The 22,033-nt window shown below is 38.6% G+C and overlaps 1 long non-coding RNA gene across 1 annotated transcript in view; it reads right to left on the bottom strand.

The window, feature by feature from the left end:
• Positions 1-559: 559 nt before the first annotated feature.
• The window catches only part of LOC145546595 (uncharacterized), a 241,384-nt gene continuing 219,910 nt past the window's right edge, over positions 560-22,033 (bottom strand). The window contains exon 4 of the long non-coding RNA XR_014083065.1: positions 560-3,937. This is a non-coding gene — a long non-coding RNA (uncharacterized LOC145546595). The remainder of the gene's footprint in view (positions 3,938-22,033) is intronic.

The raw sequence follows: 22,033 nt of genomic DNA, 5'->3' as shown, positions 1-22,033 counted from the left end.
CATTGCTTGACTATATAAGTCCCTTTAAGATTTGCTGTAAAGCTGGCTTGGTGGTATTGAATTCTCTCAACTTTTGCTTGTCTGAAAACATTTTGATTTGTGCATCAATTTTGAATGAGATCCTTGCCAGGTACAGTAATCTTGGTTGTAGATTTTTCCCTTTCAGTACTTTAGATACATCCTGCCATTCCCTTCTGGCCTGCAGAGTTTCTGCTGAAAGATTAGCTGTTAAGCATGTGGGGTTCCCTTGTATGTACTTGTTGCTTCTCCCTTGCTGCTTTTAATATTATTTCTTTGTGTTTAGTCTTTGTTAGTTTGATTTATATGTGTCTTGGCGTGTTTCTGCTTGGGTTTATCCTGTACGGGACTCTTTGTGCCTCTTGGACTTGATTGACTATTCCTGTTTCCATGTTGGGGAAATTTTCAACTATAATCTCTTCAAAAATTTTCTCATACCCTTTCTTTTTCTCTGCTGCTTCTGTGACCCCTATAATTCGAACGTTGGTGTGTTTGATATTGTCCCAGAGGTCTCTGAGACTAACCTCAGTTCTTTTCATTCTTTTTACTTTATTTTGCTTTTCAGAAGTTATTTCCACCATTTCATCTTCCAGCTCACTGATTCATTCTTCTGCTTCAGATATTCTGCTATTGATTCCTTCTAGAGTATTTTTAATTTCAGTAATTGTGTTTGTCTCTGTATGTTTATTCTTTAATTCTTCTAGGTCTTTGTTAATTGATTCTTGCATTTTCTCCATTCTGTTTTCAAGGTTTTTTGATCATCTTTACTATCATTATTCTGAATTCTTTTTCCAGTAATTTGCCTATTTCCTCATCATTTGATTGGACTTCTGTGTTTCTAGTTTGTTCCTTCATTTGTGTAGTATTTCTCTGCTTTTTCATTATTTTCTTTTAACTTATTGTGTTTGAGGTCTCCCTTTCCCAGGCTTCAAGGTTGAATTCTTTCTTCCTTTTTGTTTCTGCCCGCCTAAGGTTGGTCCAGTGGTTTGTGTAATTTGGTATAGTGAGATTTGTGCTGAGTTTTTTTGTTGGTTTTCCCTCTGATGAGCAAGGCTGAGTGAGGTGGTAACCCTGTCTGCTGATGATTGGGTTTGTATTTTTGTTTTGTTTGTTTAGATGAGGCATCCTGCACAGAGTGCTACTGGTGGTGCTATATGCCGGGTTTTGTATTCAAGTGGCTTCCTTTGTGTGAGTTCTCACTATTTGATACTCCCTAAGGTAATTCTCTGGTAGTCTAGGGTCTTGGAGTCAGTGCTCTCACTCCAAAGTCTCAGGGCTTGATCTCAAGTCACTCTGTGCTATCGTCACAAATCGCAGCCTTGCAACATGGTTATTTCTCCTCTGCTAACCCCTCCTGCTTGAGTTTTTGGAGTGGCCCAGACTCCTTTTCTCCCTGGCTGTAGAGTGCTCCCAGGGATCCCTCAGGCAGCCTCCATATGCCCCTTATCTCCAGCTTCTCTTAGGCCTTAGTTTTGTCATTTGTGTTCTTGGGATAATAGCACTGGGCTTGCCTTCCTGAGGAGTTTGTGAGGATCAAATAACATGAATTCTTTTAAAACTCTACAAATTTAATTACTGTTAACCCAGAAAGTAAATTATTTGGCACATCCTATTCCAGAGGCATTCTGATTAATTGCATGATTCCATGCACCTTGTCTCTACTTACTTTTTGCTGCAGTCGTCCTTGTGTTATCGTATCTCTGAACAGACATAACCATTAGTTTTGGAATCATACATAATTTCTAATCCATATAACATTCATATTTCTATGTGTTGTTCTCTACTCTGCTTCTGTATTTCTTATGGTTGAAGTCAGTTAGTTCTTGCATGCCATATCTAAATCTGTATGCAAGTGTGAGGAAAAGATAAACTTATGGAAGTAGAGGAGAAAGGGAAAAACTTCTCACAGGTAAACCAACAAAAATAAGAGCTAAATGCTTTCAAGTGTTTCTCTCTGGAAGGTAATAAATGTATTCAATATACCTCTATATGACTAGATTAGCCACAAATTAGATGACAGAGTCTAAGTTTTAGCTTGAAAAGCCACTAGTCTGAGATGTATAAAATTATTTTTTAATTAGATCTTGGAATTTAAAATGATGTAATCATCTTAAAGGCTATTTTACAGTTGATATGTTTAATGGAGATCATCCAAGGTTTGTTAGTTTTTAAAATACCAGGTTGGTAAGGCCAGTGATCTCAATTGAAATTTCGAGGTTTTCTTCCAAGTATCACCACAGACTTTGGTCTCAGCCTTGGGAAGCACCCTTCTAAGGTTGCCTCACCTTGACCTTGTCCTTGGTATGGGCACTCAGGTATGTAATAAGGATTTCTATGAAAACTAAAGAAAAGCAAAGGTTACTGGTTGGAGCAAACTGAAACCCAGACTGAGTCCTACAGTCAGTCAGTAGACATGAGGACATATATAGATGTTGGGGTTGAAGCACCTTTTGGAGTTTGAATGTTTCTGATGATCTCAACGGGCTTCTCAGGGGGCTCAGTGCTAAATAAGAATCTGCCTGCAATGCAGGAGACACAGGTTCAGTTCCTGGGTCAGGAAGACCCCTGGAGAAGGAAATGGCAACCCACTCCAGTATTCTTTCTTGCCTGGGAAATCCCATGGACATGATCAATGGGTGTTCAGATGAGCTTTCTGAGTGGCCCACACAGCATTAGGCAATTACAGAGATTGTGTTATTGAACTGTTATGGTGATTTCACTCTCTAAAGTTTACATTAAGTTGTTCCTATTCAATTTGCAGGGTTTTGTGGGGGAAGGGCAACTTTTGTTCTCAGTGATTCCAAGTCAAAAAGGTAGGAGAAAATTGGACATGTTAGTTTGGAGAGTTGTAGTCAGCTATCAGGAAACTAGAATTCAGGATTTGGTCCAGTTTACATGTATATAACAAAAACTCAGTTAATAGTACTAGAATCTGATAATCACAAATGTGTATTCTTTTTCCTCCTAAACAATTTTTCACCTCGAGGTCCCACAAATATTGTAAGGTTCCTGCATCTGCCAGGACGTGTCCTTCCTTACTCCTCTGGTTAGCTGCTAGAAACCCTGTTTTACAAGGGGTTTTGTGGGCTCCATAAAGTAAACCTTGCTTCCTCTAAGCTGTCAGGTCATATCTGAGTCGATGCAAACCATTCTCAATTCTCACATGCCTGTCAAAGCCTGGGTAATGTAATCAAATTGAACTTATGCAAATAACAATATTGCTACAAACGTAAGAATATTCACTAGCAGTTTCTAAATTTTGGAGGAATCATGTAGGGAGGAAAATGTAATTATTTCATCTTTGTTCACAAAGGTATACTTTTGCCAAATTAAAACATTAAAAAGTAAACAATGGCTTAAGGAAAAAAGCATAAAATTATATAATCTTCCTCATCAGTCCATTCAGTCTGATGTACTTAGAAATGGCTTGGACAAGTCAAGAATTATGACTCTCACTGAAGATGAAGCACTTTTATAAAAGCATCAGGGTAAAGCAATAGATGTCTGTAAATTAGAAAAGCCTCTACAAAATAAAGGCCATATGTGACAAATCCATACCAACATCATACTCGATGGTGAAAGTTTCAAAACTTTTCCTCTAAGATCAGGAACAAGACAAGGATGTCCAGTCTCACCACTTTTCAACAAGTACTATGTTATACTCCACAAATAGTTATTATAAAATATTGGCTATATTCCTATCCTGTACAATATATCCTTGTACTGTACTTTACATATAATGGTTTTTACCTCTTAATACCCTGTCCTTACTAAATCTTATGGGAACTTGGTTTGGTCCTTTCTTCTTCTTTCAAACCATCACTCATAACACTTTTACACTGACCTTTCAAAGTCTTACTGGTTTCTTGAACTTCTCTGTCCTCGACTTCCCTTCTGGCTCAGCTGGTAAAGAATACTCCTGCAATGCGGGAGAAAATTGGGTCAGATCCCTGGGTTGGGAAGATCCCCTGGAGAAGGTTAAGGTTTCCCACTCCAGTATTCTGGCCTGGAGAATTCCATGGACTGTATAGTCCATGGTGTTGCAAAGAGTTGGAAAGGACTGAGCGACTTTCACTTTCAGTTTTCACACTGTCCTCACACTCTGTTCATTCAATCCTGACTTCTAATGTCTTAATGAAGATTTCTCAGTTACTCCTACCCATATTGAATGATTTCTTTTCTCAATTTCTACAGAAATGTTGGCTTTCAGCACACACACTTTAATACAATGAACAGTATTCATATACACCCATTTTCTCTACTCATATTGTGAATTCCTTCATGCAAAAACACATTTATTTTACTATATTAGAGAAAGAAGAGTAATACAATTATTATTGATAATACTTAGCATACTATTGGATACTATATAAAATTATTATAGTGATATAGAGGAAGTACCTGTAAACCTTTATTTAATTAGATAGAAACATTATTCATCACATCTCTATATTTATTGGAAACTGTTGTATTTGCATTTATATATATATAATACATATTTATAACCATCTATGACAAACTTCATACAAACTTGATTTTCATTTTAATAATTTTCCAGATAAGGATATCGAACATTTATTAAGCATTTGATAGCTTTCAAAGCAATCTGTGAATTTTGAACAATTTTAGATAATATTTACTAACTGTCTGTAGTGGATCAGTTGTGCAGTTCTTATAGACTGAATACAGAAAGCTCAGTTGCTGGCACATATAGGCTCTTAATATTTGTTGATAAATGAGAATGTTGCCTTATTTTTCTTACTTGAGTGTTTTGTTTTTTTAGGAGACTCTGTCCTTCAATTTAATGACTTAGACTTCACCTATCATGTCTTACCTTTGATAGATTAAAACTAACCACATTAAGGAAAAAAAACAAACCTATATCCACTAAGGTTTAATGAAGGAACACAGAAAATATGCCTGACTACATCATGTCAAACATTGTGGTTACACTGTAGAAATTAGCAACGTCAATGCAGAATTTTCCATGCAGTCCCTGGCACTAGGATGTAGCTAATGTCAAATCAAAGTAGCTAAGCATGATGGATGGTAATAAAGGAGAGACTTGGGAGAAGCTGTTTATGAGTTGTTCTCAGAACTGCCTAAATAAAAAAGAATACTCTCATATTGCCATATATTATACATCAAATGCACAGTCACCAATATTTGATAATTACCTAAATATATCAACCCACTTAGAGTTGTAAAAACTTCTCCCATCCTTGGGGGTGCTGCATGCTGTTTTATCATTTAAGAAGCTTTACAAAGGAACAATTTAATATAGATTACTGGTAAATAAGTTGCAGCCCAAGACTGATGATTATTACCTTTCCTCTTTGTCCAATATATGCACTTGCATTTTGGGGACTCATCATATTTATTGACATAAAATTAGTATTTTTTATAAGAGCTGGGAAGTTGATTACAAAGACTCTCTTATCTGCAATATACTCAACTGGGTTTCAGCAATATTGTCAGTCCTGCACACCATTTCATGTGATTTCTATCCTTTCACTCTGAAGCATAAAAATTAGGTAATTATTATTTTATTTTTTCATGTGTTTACAAATTCTAAAAACAATAATGACTTTCAGGTCATCGAGATTGGCTCCAAGTACTGCATTTCCGACTCTTGTTAACTAGGATGGCTACTCCATTTCTTCTAAAGGATTCTTGCCCACAGTAGTAGATATAATGGTCATCTGAGTTAAATTCACCCATTCCAGTCCATCTTAGTTCACTGATTCCTAAAATGTCAATATTCACTCTTGCCATCTTCTGTTTGACCACTTCCAATTTGCCTTGATTCATGGCCCTAACATTCCAGGGCCGATGCAATATTGCTCTTTACAGGATCGGACCTTGCTTCCATCACCAGTCACATTTTTGCTTTGACTCCGTCACTTCATTCTTTCTTTCTGATGTTATTTCTTCAGTAATCTTCAGTAGTATATTGGGCACCTACCAATCTGGGTAGTTCCATCTTTCAGTATCCCTTTTGCCTTTTCATACTGTTCTCAAGGCAATACTGAAGTGGTTTGCCATTCCCTTCACCAGTGGACCAGGTTTTGTCAGAACTCTCCACCATGACCCGTCTGTTTTGGGTGGCCCTACCCGGCATGGCTCATAGTTTCAATGAGTTAGACAAGGCTGTGGTCCGTGTAATCAGAGTGGTTAGTTTTCTGTGATTGTGGTTTTCAGTCTGTCTGCCCTCTGATGAAGAAGGATAAGAGGCTTATGGAAGCTTCCTGATGGGGAAACTGGGTCTTGTTCTGATGGGCAAGTCCATGCTAAGTAAATCTTTAGTCCAATTTTCTGTTGATGGGTAGGGCTGTGTTCCCTCCCTGTTATTTACCTGGGGCCAAACTTCCCTGGTGGCTCAGATGGTAAAGCATCTGCCTATAATGTGGGAGACTCGAGTTTGATCCCTGGGTTGGGAAGACCCCTGGAGAAGGAAATGGCAACCCACTCCAGAAATCTTGCCTGGAAAATTACCATGGATGGTGGATCCTGGTAGATTACAGTCCATGAGGTCACAAAGAGTTGGACATACTGAACAACTTCACTTTCACTTTTCACTTTCAAACTATGGTGGAGGTAATGGAGATAATGGCAACCTCCTTCAAAAGATCACATGCACCATTGCTACACTCAGCACCTCCAACCCTGCCGCAGGCCTCTGCTGACGCACGCCTCTGCTGGAGATTCCTGGACACCCACAGGCAAGTCTGGGTCAGTCTCTTGTAGGGTCACTGCTCCTTTCTCCTGGTGCACACAAGTGTCTGTTTATGTCCTCCAAGGGTTTCTCCAAGGTTTCTCCCTATGACAGCCTAAACCATCACATTACTCAGAGAGCTAGATTATCAGCTTCTGTCATGCCTCCCCATCTGAGCAGTACTTACTTAATGGTCATAGTGGGTCTTCCCCATATAGGACCACTGCACGTCATGAGGATTAATTCTCAGGCACTTCTATAAGGTTATTCCCGAGAATACCTTGTGCCAGAAGGAGCAAAATGTCCTTTTATTCTTTCAGTTCAGTCGCTCAGTCAGGTCCAACTCTTTGCAACTCCATGGACTGCAGTAGGCCAGGCTTCCCTGTCCATCACCAACTCCCGGGGCTTACTCAAACTCATGTCCATTGAGTCGGTGATGCCATCCAACCATCTCATCTCATCCTCTGTTGTCCCCTTCTCCTCCCACCTTCAATCTTTCTCAGCATCAAGGTCTTTTCAAATGAGTCAGTTCTTCACATCAGGTGGCCAAAGTATTAGAGTTTCAGCTTCAGCATCAGTCCTTCCACTGAATATTCAGGACTGATTTCCTTTAGGATGGACTAGTTGGATCTCCTTGCTTTAATCTTTGGATCTAAATAAATCAGTCTTTCATTTCACTAGCAAAAGTTTTGTTTAGATCATATATTAACTTATTTTTTTCTTTTATTTAAGATAAATGTAACATAAGTTTAGCCACCTGTGTTTCCCTGGGCTTCTTGCCCAGATCCCTTAGGACCTGCCTAGGAAATGCACCAGTGCCCCTTAAGACTATTAAGTATTAAGTGAAAACCAGCTCAAATAAAATTTTTAGGATCATCACCCAAAAAAGAGATTTGAATATCAAGAGAACTCACAAGAACATCTGAGGAGTACCAAAAAGCTGGTGGGGCTCACTGGGCCCATGCTGGTACCAAGCGCCAGTTTCAGGCAGATGCCAGGTATCTTCTGGCCAGAGTGTCAGATACCCTGCCAGCTATACCAAGCATATGTCAATGAAAATTAATCAGTGAATCTAAGGAAGAAATGGAAAAAAACTTTTGAGCCAAATTTGAGGGTTATAACACAGGATGAGCATCTCAGAAAACTGAGAACTGTTCTACCTGGTAGAAGTCTAGGCAGAGTTATATAAATTATTTGAGACAGAGGTCTGCACATTAAATGGCATATGATTGACAATTTACATTCTCTAGATCTCAGCAGCCCTTTGTAAGTCAAGAAGCAATATTAGGAGCGGGGCTAAGATGGCGGAGGAATAGGATGGGGAGACCTCTCTCTCCTCCACAAATTTATTGAAAGAACATCTGAACGCTGAGCAAACTTCACAAAACTATTTCTGAACGCTGGCGGAGGACGTCAGGCATCCATAAAGACAGCACATTCTCTTCGAAAGGAGGTAGGAGAAATTATAAAAGATAAAAAGAGAGACAAAAGAGTTAGGGACGAAGACCCGTCCTGGGGAGGGAGTCGTAAAAGAGGAGAAATTTCCAAGCACCAGGAAACCCTCTCACCGGCGGGTTTGGGGGAAAATTTCGAATCTCAGAGGGCAACATAACTGGGAGAAAAAATAAATAAAACCCACAGATTACATGCCTAAAGGCAACTCCCAGCAGAGAACCCTAGACGCTCGCATCCGCCACTAGCAAGTGGGGGCTGAACGGAGAGGAGCGGGCGGCACTGCTTAGGGTAAGGACTGGGCCTGAACACACTGAGGGCAATCTGAGGGAGCTAACGTGAGATAGTAACCTAAACTGTGGGACAGCCAGAGAGAGAGAACTATCCCATGAAAAGCCCAAATCTAAGGCACTGCCGGCCCGCTCACAGAACAAAGGACTGAGCGATACCAGAGGAGAGCTAGCCGGCTGCGGACCGCCCCATCCCCCGCCGGACACAGCAGGCAGGCGGGGCCAGCCAGAGCCGGAAAGGGGCAAACTCGGCCCCAGAGAGGGCACCCCCTACCAAACTGCAAACAGGCTCCCAGTTTCTAAGCAAAGACTGCCTGAGATCCCGGAGGGTCGCCAGCCGCCGGGAGGGTCGCAGCCAGAGACCAGCTCCCCAGAACCGACACAAAGCGCACCGCAGCCGGGTGCGCCCGTAAAACGAGGCGGGGACCAGGGAGGTGATAAGCCGCACTGCCCCAACAGGGGAGAGTGCGCTCGCCAAACTCCTGGCTGCCTGAGCTGCTCCGACCGGGAACGGCACAAACCGCGGGCGCAACCGAGTCTGCGCCTTTGTGGAGTACTCAGGAACCTGAACCTGAGCGGCTTAGACCTGGGAAGTGCACGCATCTCAGGGCCCACTCCCCGGCCGAGTAACCTGAAGCCTGAGCAGGGTAGACGGGGAAAACACACACGCTGTGAGTGGGGGCGAACCCAGTGCAGCCGAGACACTGCGAGCTCTCCACACACATGCCAGTGATACCAGTTTGCAGTGTTCCTCCCTCCCCACAGCACGACTGAACAAGTGAACCTAAAGAGACCACCTCTGCCCCTTTGTGGCAGGGCGGAAATTAGATACTGAAGAGACCTCCAAACAGAAGCCAAATAAGCAGAGGAAAGCGCCTTGGAAGTGACAGGCCAACAGATTAAAATCCCTGTAGTTAACACCGACTGCACTGAAAGGGGCCTATAGATCTTGAAAAGTATAAGCAGGAACAAGGATCTATCTGAAACTGAACAGACCCCACACCTGCTCACAACAGCTCCAGAGAAAGTCCGGGGTATATATTTAATTTTTTTTTTTAATTTTTTTTCTTTTCTCTTTAAGTCCTCTATTACACCTTTAACTTTCATTTTCATAACCCACTATTACCTTGCAAAAAAAAAAAACCCTATTTTTAAAGCAAACTGCATACATATATCTTATACCTTTTGTGTTTTCCGTTTCTTTTTTTTTTTTTTACTGTTTTTTTTTCTTTTTACACTGTTTCCTTTTTTTCTTTTTTTTATATTGTATCTTTTATGAGTATAACCTCTACTCTAGATTTGTAATCTTTGTTTTACATATTTGATATCAATTTTGTACACTTAAGAACCCAATGTTTAGTACCCATTTTTACTCAGGAGTGTGATTACTGACTTGATTACTCTCTCCCCCTATTGACACTCTTTCTTTTCCCCCAGGGAACCTCTATCTCCCACCCTCCTCCTCTTCTCAACCCAATTCTGTGAATCTCTGAGGGTGTTCTGGGTACTGGAGAACACTTCAGGAACAGAATACTGCCCAGATCTCTCTCTCTCCCCTCTTGATTCCTCCCTTTCTACTCATGCTTACCTCTATTACCTTCTTCCCCCCTCTCTATGTATCTCTGTGAACCGCTCTGAGGGTTCCAGACTGTGGAGAGCACAGAAGGAAGTGCTTACTGGCTAGACTGCTCTCTCCACATTTGAGTCCCCCTCTTCTCCTCCTGGTCACCTCACCCCTCCCCCCCCCACTTCACCTCTCCATGTAACTCAGTGAACCTTTCTGGGTATCACTCACTGTGGAGAATCTTTTCACCATTAACCTAAAAGTTTTATTATTGATGCTGTATGGATGGAGAAGTCTTGAGGCTACTGCAAGAATAAGACTGAAAGCCAGGGGAAAAATTAATTAATAAGAGATCACCCAATAGCCTCCACATATACACTGAAACCAAGCTCCACCCAAGAGCCAATAAGTTCCAGAGCAAGACATACCATGCAAATTCTCCAGCAACGCAGGAACATAGCCCTGAGCATCAATATACAGGCTGCCCAGAGGCACACCAAATCCATAGACATCTCAAAACTCAATACTGGACACTCCATTGCACTCTAGAGAGAAGAAATCCAGCTCCACCCACCAGAACACTGACACAAGCTCCCCCAACCAGGAAACCTTGACAAGCCACCCGTCCAACCCCACTCACAGTGAGGAACCTCCACAATAAAGAGGAACTTCAAACTACCAGAATACAGAAAGGCCACGCCTAACACAGCAATCTAAACAAGATGAAAAGGCAGAGAAATACTCAGCAAGTAAAGGAAAATGAGAAATGCCCACCAAACCAAACAAAAGAGGAGGAGATAGGGAATCTATCTGAAAAAGAATTTAGAATAATGATAATAAAAATCATCCAAAATCTTGAAAGCAAAATGGAGTTACAGATAAATAGCCTGGAGACAAGGATTGAGAAGATGCAAGAAATGTTTATCAAGGACTTAGAAGAAATAAAAAGGAGTCAATATAGAATGAATAATGAAATAAAGGAGATAAAAGACACTCTGGAGGGAACCAACAGTAGAATAACGGAGGCAGAAGATAGGATAAGTGAGGTAGAAGATAGAATGATGGAAATAAATGAAGCAGAGAGGAAAAAAGAAAAAAGAATCAAAAGAAATGGGGAAAACCTCAGGGACCTCTGGGACAATATGAAACGCCCCAACATTCGAATCATAGGAGTCCCAGAAGAAGATAAAAGGAAAGGCCATGAAAACATACTCGAGGAGATAATAGTTGAAAATTTCCCTAAAATGAGGAAGGAAATAGTCACAGAAGTCCAAGAAACCCAGAGAGTCCCAAACAGGAAAAACCCAAGGCGAAACACCCCAAGACACATATTAATCAAATTAACAAAGATCAAACACAAAGAACAAATATTAAAAGCAGCAAGGGAAAAACAACAAATAACACACAAGGGGATCCCCATAAGGATAACAGCTGATCTTTCAATAGAAACCCTTCAGGCTAGAAGGGAATGGCAGGACATACTTAAAGTAATGAAAGAGAATAATCTACAACCCAGATTACTGTACCCAGCAAGGATCTCATTCAGATATGAAGGAGAATTCAAAAGCTTTACAGACAAGCAAGAGCTGAGGGAATTCAGCACCACCAAACCAGCTCTCCAACAAATGCTAAAGGATCTTCTCTAAACAGGAAACACAGAAAGGATGTTTCAACACGAACTCAAAACAACAAAGTAAATGGCAACGGGATCATACTTATCAATAATTACCTTAAATGTCAATGGGTTGAATGCCCCAACCAAAAGACAAAGGCTGGCTGAATGGATACAAAAACAAGACCCCTATATATGCTGCCTGCAAGAGACCCACCTCAAAACTAGGGACACATACAGACTGAAAGTGAAGGGATGTAAAAACATATTTCATGCAAACGGAGACCAAAAGAAAGCAGGAGTCGCAATACTCATTTCAGATAAAATAGACTTTAAAATAAAGGATGTGAAAAGGGACAAAGAAGGACACTACACAGTGATCAAAGGATCAATCCAAGAAGAAGATGTAACAATTATAAATATATATGCACCCAACATAGGAGCACCACAATATATAAGGCAAATACTAACAAGTATGAAAGGGGAAATTAACAATAACACAATAATAGTGGGAGACTTTAATACTCCACTCACACATATGGATAGATCAACTACACAGAAAATTAACAAGGAAACACAAACTTTAAATGATACAATAGACAAATTAGATTTAATGATATTTACAGGACTTTCCACCCCAAAACAATCAATTTTACCTTTTTCTCAAGTGCACATGGAACTTTCTCCAGGATAGATCACATCCTGGGCCATAAATCTAGCCTTCGTAAATTCCAAAAAATTGAAAACATCCAAGCCATCTTCTCTGACCACAATGCAGTAAGATTAGACCTCAATCACAGGAAAAAAACTATTAAAACTTCCAACATATGGAGGCTAAACAACACGCTTCTGAATAACCAACAAATCACAGAAGAAATCAAAAAAGAAATCAAATTATGCATAGAAACGAATGAAAATGAAAACACGACAACCCAAAACCTATGGGACACTGTAAAAGCAATACTAAGGGGAAGGCTCATAGCAATACAGGCGTACCTCAAGAAACAAGAAAAAAATCAAATAAATCAACTAACTCTACACTTAAAGCAACTAGAGAAGGAAGAAATGAAGAACCCCAGGGTCAGTAGAAGGAAAGAAATCTTAAAAATTAGGGCAGAAATAAATGCAAAAGAAACAAAAGAGACCATAGCAAAAATCAACAAAACTAAAAGCTGGTTTTTCGAGAAGCTAAACAAAATTGACAAGCCATTAGCCAGACTCATCAAGAAACAAAAGGAGAAGAATCAGATCAACAAAATTAGAAATGAAAATGGAGAGATCACAACAGACTCCACAGAAATACAAAGGATCATAAGAGACTACTACCAACAGCTATATGCCAATAAAATGGACAACTTGGAAGAAATGGACAAATTCTTAGAAAAGTATAACTTTCCAAAACTGAACCAGGAAGAAATAGAAGATCTTAACAGACCCATCACAAGCACGGAAATCGAAACTGTAATCAGAAATCTTCCAGCAAACAAAAGCCCAGGACCAGACGGCTTCACAGCTGAATTCTACCAAAAATTTAGAGAAGAGCTAACACCTATCCTACTCAAACTCTTCCATAAAATTGCAGAAGATGGTAAACTTCCAAACTCATTCTATGAGGCCACCATCACCCTAATTCCAAAACCAGACAAAGATGTCACAAAAAAGGAAAACTACAGGCCAACATCACTGATGAACATAGATGCAAAAATCCTTAATAAAATTCTAGAAAACAGAATCCAACATCATATTAAAAAGATCATACATCATGACCAAGTGGGCTTTATCCCAGGAATGCAAGGTTTTTTTAACATCCGCAAATCAATCAATGTAATACACCACATTAACAAATTGAAAGAAAAAAACCATATGGTTATCTCAATAGATGCTGAAAAAGCCTTTGACAAAATTCAGCATCCATTTATGATAAAAACCCTCCACAAAGCAGGAATAGAAGGAACATACCTCAACATAATAAAAGCTATATATGACAAACCCACAGCAAACATTATCCTCAATGGTGAAAAATTGAAAGCTTTTCCCCTAAAGTCAGGAACAAGGCAAGGATGCCCACTTTCACCACTACTGTTCAACATAGTTTTGGAAGTTTTGGCCACAGCAATCAGAGCGGAAAAAGAAATAAAAGGAATACAGATAGGAAAAGAAGAAGTAAAACTCTCACTGTTTGCAGATGACATGATCCTCTACATAGAAAACCCTAAAGACTCTACTAGAAAATTACTAGAGCTAATCAATGAATATAGTAAAGTTGCAGGATATAAAATGAACACACAGAAATCCCTTGCATTCCTATACTCCAATAATGAGAAAACAGAAAGAGAAATTAAGGAAACAATACCATTCACCATTGCAACAAAAAGAATAAAATACTTAGGAATATATCTACCTAAAGAAACAAAAGACTTATATATAGAAAACTATAAAACACTGATGAAAGAAATCAAAGAGGACACAAACAGATGGAGAAATATACCGTGTTCATGGATTGGAAGAATTAATATACTGAAAATGAGTTTACTACCCAAAGCAATCTATAGATTCAATGCAATCCCTATCAAGCTACCAATGGTATTTTTCACAGAACTAGAACAAATCATTTCACAATTTGTATGGAAATATAAGAAACCTCGAATAGCCAAAGCAATCTTGAGGAAGAAGAATGGAACTGGAGGAATCAACCTGCCTGACTTCAGGCTCTACTAGAAAGCCACAGTCATCAAGACAGTATGGTACTGGCACAAAGATAGAAATATAGATCAATGGAACAAAATAGAAAGCCCAGAGATAAACCCACGCACCTATGGACACCTTATCTTCGACAAAGGAGGCAAGAATATACAATGGAGAAAAGACAATCTCTTTAACAAGTGGTGCTGGGAAAACTGGTCAACCACTTGTAAAAGTATGAAACTAGAACACTTCCTAACACCATACACAAAAGTAAACTCAAAATGGATTAAAGATCTAAACGTAAGACCAGAAACTATAAAACTCCTAGAGGAAAACATAGGCAAAACACTCTCCGACATAAATCACAGCAGGATCCTCCATGACCCACCTCCCAGAATATTGGAAATAAAAGCAAAAATAAACAAATGGGACCTAATTAAAATTAAAAGCTTTTGTACAACAAAGGAAACTATAAGCAAGGTGAAAAGACAGCCTTCAGAATGGGAGAAAATAATAGCAAATGAAGCAACAGACAAACAATTAATCTCAAAAATATACAAGCAACTCCTGCAGCTGAATTCCAGAAAAATAAACGACCCAATCAAAAAATGGGCCAAAGAACTAAACAGACATTTCTCCAAGGAAGACATACAGATGGCTAACAAACATATGAAAAGATGCTCAACATCACTCATTATTAGAGAAATGCAAATCAAAACCACAATGAGGTACCATTTCACACCAGTCAGAATGGCTGCTATCCAAAAGTCTACAAGCAATAAATGCTGGAGAGGGTGTGGAGAAAAGGGAACCCTCTTACACTGTTGGTGGGAATGCAAACTAGTACAGCCACTATGGAGAACAGTGTGGAGATTCCTTAAAAAACTGGGAATAGAACTGCCATATGATCCAGCAATCCCACTGCTGGGCATACACACTGAAGAAACCAGAATTGAAAGAGACGCGTGTACCCCAATGTTCATCGCAGCACTGTTTACAATAGCCAGGACATGGAAGCAACCTAGATGTCCATCAGCAGACGAATGGGTAAGGAAGCTGTGGTACATATACACAATGGAATATTACTCAGCCATTAAAAAAAAAATACATTTGAATCGGTTCTACTGAGATGGATGAAACTGGAGCCCATTATACAGAGTGAAGTAAGCCAGAAAGAAAAACAACAATACAGTATACTAATGCATATATATGGAATTTGAAAGATGGTAACGATAACCCTATATGCAAGACAGAATAAGAGACAGAGATGCATAGAACAATTTTATGGACTCTGAGGGAGAAGGTGAGGGTGGGACGTTCTGGGAGAATAGCATTGAAACATGTATATTATCATATGTGAAACAGAACACCATTCCATGTTCGATGCATGAGACAAATGCTCAGGGCTGGGGCAATGGGATGACCCAGAGGGATGGGATGGGGAGGGAGGTGGGTGGGGGGTCCAGGAAGGGGAACACATGTAAACTCATGGCTGATTCATGTCAATATATGGCAAAAACTATTACAATATTGTAAAGTAATTAGCCCCCAACTAAAATAAATAAATTTATTAAAATAAATAAATAAATAAATATAATATATTATAAAAAAAAAAAGAAAATTAACAAGGAAACACAAACTTTAAATGATACAATAGACAAATTAGATTTAATTGATATTTACAGGACTTTCCACCCCAAAACAATCAATTTCACCTTTTTCTCAAGTGCACACGGAACTTTCTCCAGGATAGATCACATCCTGGGCCATAAATCTAGCCTTGGTAAATTCCAAAAAATTGAAATCATCCAAGCCATCTTCTCTGACCACAATGCAGTAAGATCAGACCTCAATCACAGGAAAAAAAACTATTAAAAATTCCAACATATGGAGGCTAAACAACACGCTTCTGAATAACCAAGAAATCACAGAAGAAATCAAAAAAGAAATCAAATTATGCATAGAAACGAATGAAAATGAAAACACAACAACCCAAAACCTATGGGACACTGTAAAATCAATGCTAAGGGGAAGGCTCATAGCAATACAGGCGTACCTCAAGAAACAAGAAAAAAATCAAATAAATAAACTAATTCTACACCTAAAGCAACTAGAGAAGGAAGAAATGAAGAACCCCAGGGTCAGTAGAAGGAAAGAAATCTTAAAAATTAGGGCAGAAATAAATGCAAAAGAAACAAAAGAGACCATAGCAAAAATCAACAAAACTAAAAGCTGGTTTTTTGAGAAGATAAACAAAATTGACAAGCCATTACCCAGACTCATCAGGAAACAAAGGGAGAAGAATCAGATCAACAAAATTAGAAATGAAAATGGAGAGATCACAACAGACTCCACAGAAATACAAAGGATCATAAGAGACTACTACCAACAGCTATATGCCAATAAAATGGACAACTTGGAAGAAATGGACGAATTCCTAGAAAAGTATAACTTTCCAAAACTGAACCAGGAAGAAATAGAAGATCTTAACAGACCCATCACAAGCACGGAAATCGAAACTGTAATCAGAAATCTTCCAGCAAACAAAAGCCCAGGACCAGACGGCTTCACAGCAGAATTCTACCAAAAATTTAGAGAAGAGCTAACACCTATCCTACTCAAACTCTTCCAGAAAATTGCAGAAGATGGCAAACTTCCAAACTCATTCTATGAGGCCACCATCACCCTAATTCCAAAACCAGACAAAGATGCCACAAAAAAGGAAAACTACAGGCCAATATCACTGATGAACATAGATGCAAAAATCCTTAATAAAATTCTAGCAAACAGAATCCAACATCATATTAAAAAGATCATACATCATGACCAAGTGGGCTTTATCCCAGGAATGCAAGGTTTCTTTAACATCTGCAAATCAATCAATGTACTACACCACATTAACAAATTGAAAGATAAAAACCATATGGTTATCTCAATAGATGCAGAAAAAGCCTTTCACAAAATTCAGCATCCATTTATGATAAAAACCCTCCAGAAAGCAGGAATAGAAGGAACATACCTCAACATGATAAAAGCTATATATGACAAACCCACAGCAAACATTATCCTCAATGGTGAAAAATTGAAAGCATTTCCCCTAAAGTCAGGAACAAGGCAAGGATGCCCACTTTCACCACTACTGTTCAACATAGTTTTGGAAGTTTTGGCCACAGCAATCAGAGCGGAAAAAGAAATAAAAGGAATACAGATAGGAAAAGAAGAAGTAAAACTCTCACTGTTTGCAGATGACATGATCCTCTACATAGAAAACCCTAAAGATTCTACCAGAAAATTACTAGAGCTAATCAATGAATATAGTAAAGTTGCAGGATATAAAATGAACACACAGAAATCCCTTGCATTCCTATACTCCAATAATGAGAAAACAGAAAGAGAAATTAAGGAAACAATACCATTCACCATTGCAACAAAAAGAATAAAATACTTAGGAATATATCTACCTAAAGAAACAAAAGACTTATATATAGAAAACTATAAAACACTGATGAAAGAAATCAAAGAGGACACAAACAGATGGAGAAATATACCGTGTTCATGGATTGGAAGAATTAATATACTGAAAATGAGTTTACTACCCAAAGCAATCTATAGATTCAATGCAATCCCTATCAAGCTACCAATGGTATTTTTCACAGAACTAGAACAAATCATTTCACAATTTGTATGGAAATATAAGAAACCTCGAATAGCCAAAGCAATCTTGAGGAAGAAGAATGGAACTGGAGGAATCAACCTGCCTGACTTCAGGCTCTACTAGAAAGCCACAGTCATCAAGACAGTATGGTACTGGCACAAAGATAGAAATATAGATCAATGGAACAAAATAGAAAGCCCAGAGATAAACCCACGCACCTATGGACACCTTATCTTCGACAAAGGAGGCAAGAATATACAATGGAGAAAAGACAATCTCTTTAACAAGTGGTGCTGGGAAAACTGGTCAACCACTTGTAAAAGTATGAAACTAGAACACTTCCTAACACCATACACAAAAGTAAACTCAAAATGGATTAAAGATCTAAACGTAAGACCAGAAACTATAAAACTCCTAGAGGAAAACATAGGCAAAACACTCTCCGACATAAATCACAGCAGGATCCTCCATGACCCACCTCCCAGAATATTGGAAATAAAAGCAAAAATAAACAAATGGGACCTAATTAAAATTAAAAGCTTTTGTACAACAAAGGAAACTATAAGCAAGGTGAAAAGACAGCCTTCAGAATGGGAGAAAATAATAGCAAATGAAGCAACAGACAAACAATTAATCTCAAAAATATACAAGCAACTCCTGTAGCTGAATTCCAGAAAAATAAACGACCCAATCAAAAAATGGGCCAAAGAACTAAACAGACATTTCTCCAAGGAAGACATACAGATGGCTAACAAACATATGAAAAGATGCTCAACATCACTCATTATTAGAGAAATGCAAATCAAAACCACAATGAGGTACCATTTCACACCAGTCAGAATGGCTGCTATCCAAAAGTCTACAAGCAATAAATGCTGGAGAGGGTGTGGAGAAAAGGGAACCCTCTTACACTGTTGGTGGGAATGCAAACTAGTACAGCCACTATGGAGAACAGTGTGGAGATTCCTTAAAGACCTGGGAATAGAACTGCCATATGATCCAGCAATCCCACTGCTGGGCATACACACTGAAGAAACCAGAATTGAAAGAGACGCGTGTACCCCAATGTTCATCGCAGCACTGTTTACAATAGCCAGGACATGGAAGCAACCTAGATGTCCATCAGCAGACGAATGGATAAGGAAGCTGTGGTACATATACACAATGGAATATTACTCAGCCATTAAAAAAAAATACATTTGAATCGGTTCTACTGAGATGGATGAAACTGGAGCCCATTATACAGAGTGAAGTAAGCCAGAAAGAAAAACAACAATACAGTATACTAATGCATATATATGGAATTTGAAAGATGGTAACGATAACCCTATATGCAAGACAGAATAAGAGACAGAGATGCATAGAACAATTTTATGGACTCTGAGGGAGAAGGTGAGGGTGGGACGTTCTGGGAGAATAGCATTGAAACATGTATATTATCATATGTGAAACAGAACACCATTCCATGTTCGATGCATGAGACAAATGCTCAGGGCTGGGGCAATGGGATGACCCAGAGGGATGGGATGGGGAGGGAGGTGGGTGGGGGGTCCAGGAAGGGGAACACATGTAAACTCATGGCTGATTCATGTCAATATATGGCAAAAACTATTACAATGTTGTAAAGTAATTAGCCCCCAACTAAAATAAATAAATTTATTAAAATAAATAAATAAATAAATATAATATATTATAAAAAAAAAAGAAAATTAACAAGGAAACACAAACTTTAAATGATACAATAGACAAATTAGATTTAATTGATATTTACAGGACTTTCCACCCCAAAACAATCAATTTCACCTTTTTCTCAAGTGCACACGGAACTTTCTCCAGGATAGATCACATCCTGGGCCATAAATCTAGCCTTGGTAAATTCCAAAAAATTGAAATCATCCAAGCCATCTTCTCTGACCACAATGCAGTAAGATCAGACCTCAATCACAGGAAAAAAAACTATTAAAAATTCCAACATATGGAGGCTAAACAACACGCTTCTGAATAACCAAGAAATCACAGAAGAAATCAAAAAAGAAATCAAATTATGCATAGAAACGAATGAAAATGAAAACACAACAACCCAAAACCTATGGGACACTGTAAAATCAATGCTAAGGGGAAGGCTCATAGCAATACAGGCGTACCTCAAGAAACAAGAAAAAAATCAAATAAATAAACTAATTCTACACCTAAAGCAACTAGAGAAGGAAGAAATGAAGAACCCCAGGGTCAGTAGAAGGAAAGAAATCTTAAAAATTAGGGCAGAAATAAATGCAAAAGAAACAAAAGAGACCATAGCAAAAATCAACAAAACTAAAAGCTGGTTTTTTGAGAAGATAAACAAAATTGACAAGCCATTACCCAGACTCATCAGGAAACAAAGGGAGAAGAATCAGATCAACAAAATTAGAAATGAAAATGGAGAGATCACAACAGACTCCACAGAAATACAAAGGATCATAAGAGACTACTACCAACAGCTATATGCCAATAAAATGGACAACTTGGAAGAAATGGACGAATTCCTAGAAAAGTATAACTTTCCAAAACTGAACCAGGAAGAAATAGAAGATCTTAACAGACCCATCACAAGCACGGAAATCGAAACTGTAATCAGAAATCTTCCAGCAAACAAAAGCCCAGGACCAGACGGCTTCACAGCAGAATTCTACCAAAAATTTAGAGAAGAGCTAACACCTATCCTACTCAAACTCTTCCAGAAAATTGCAGAAGATGGCAAACTTCCAAACTCATTCTATGAGGCCACCATCACCCTAATTCCAAAACCAGACAAAGATGCCACAAAAAAGGAAAACTACAGGCCAATATCACTGATGAACATAGATGCAAAAATCCTTAATAAAATTCTAGCAAACAGAATCCAACATCATATTAAAAAGATCATACATCATGACCAAGTGGGCTTTATCCCAGGAATGCAAGGTTTCTTTAACATCTGCAAATCAATCAATGTACTACACCACATTAACAAATTGAAAGATAAAAACCATATGGTTATCTCAATAGATGCAGAAAAAGCCTTTCACAAAATTCAGCATCCATTTATGATAAAAACCCTCCAGAAAGCAGGAATAGAAGGAACATACCTCAACATGATAAAAGCTATATATGACAAACCCACAGCAAACATTATCCTCAATGGTGAAAAATTGAAAGCATTTCCCCTAAAGTCAGGAACAAGGCAAGGATGCCCACTTTCACCACTACTGTTCAACATAGTTTTGGAAGTTTTGGCCACAGCAATCAGAGCGGAAAAAGAAATAAAAGGAATACAGATAGGAAAAGAAGAAGTAAAACTCTCACTGTTTGCAGATGACATGATCCTCTACATAGAAAACCCTAAAGATTCTACCAGAAAATTACTAGAGCTAATCAATGAATATAGTAAAGTTGCAGGATATAAAATGAACACACAGAAATCCCTTGCATTCCTATACTCCAATAATGAGAAAACAGAAAGAGAAATTAAGGAAACAATACCATTCACCATTGCAACAAAAAGAATAAAATACTTAGGAATATATCTACCTAAAGAAACAAAAGACTTATATATAGAAAACTATAAAACACTGATGAAAGAAATCAAAGAGGACACAAACAGATGGAGAAATATACCGTGTTCATGGATTGGAAGAATTAATATACTGAAAATGAGTTTACTACCCAAAGCAATCTATAGATTCAATGCAATCCCTATCAAGCTACCAATGGTATTTTTCACAGAACTAGAACAAATCATTTCACAATTTGTATGGAAATATAAGAAACCTCGAATAGCCAAAGCAATCTTGAGGAAGAAGAATGGAACTGGAGGAATCAACCTGCCTGACTTCAGGCTCTACTAGAAAGCCACAGTCATCAAGACAGTATGGTACTGGCACAAAGATAGAAATATAGATCAATGGAACAAAATAGAAAGCCCAGAGATAAACCCACGCACCTATGGACACCTTATCTTCGACAAAGGAGGCAAGAATATACAATGGAGAAAAGACAATCTCTTTAACAAGTGGTGCTGGGA

Source organism: Giraffa tippelskirchi, chromosome 4 (genome assembly GCF_054371585.1).
Source record: "Giraffa tippelskirchi isolate mGirTip1 chromosome 4, T2T-mGirTip1v1.2.pri, whole genome shotgun sequence".
Classification (NCBI taxonomy): Eukaryota; Metazoa; Chordata; class Mammalia; order Artiodactyla; family Giraffidae; genus Giraffa; species Giraffa tippelskirchi.
The sequence above is the reverse complement of the archived record's forward strand: the minus strand, read 5'-3'. Positions and strand labels throughout refer to the sequence as shown.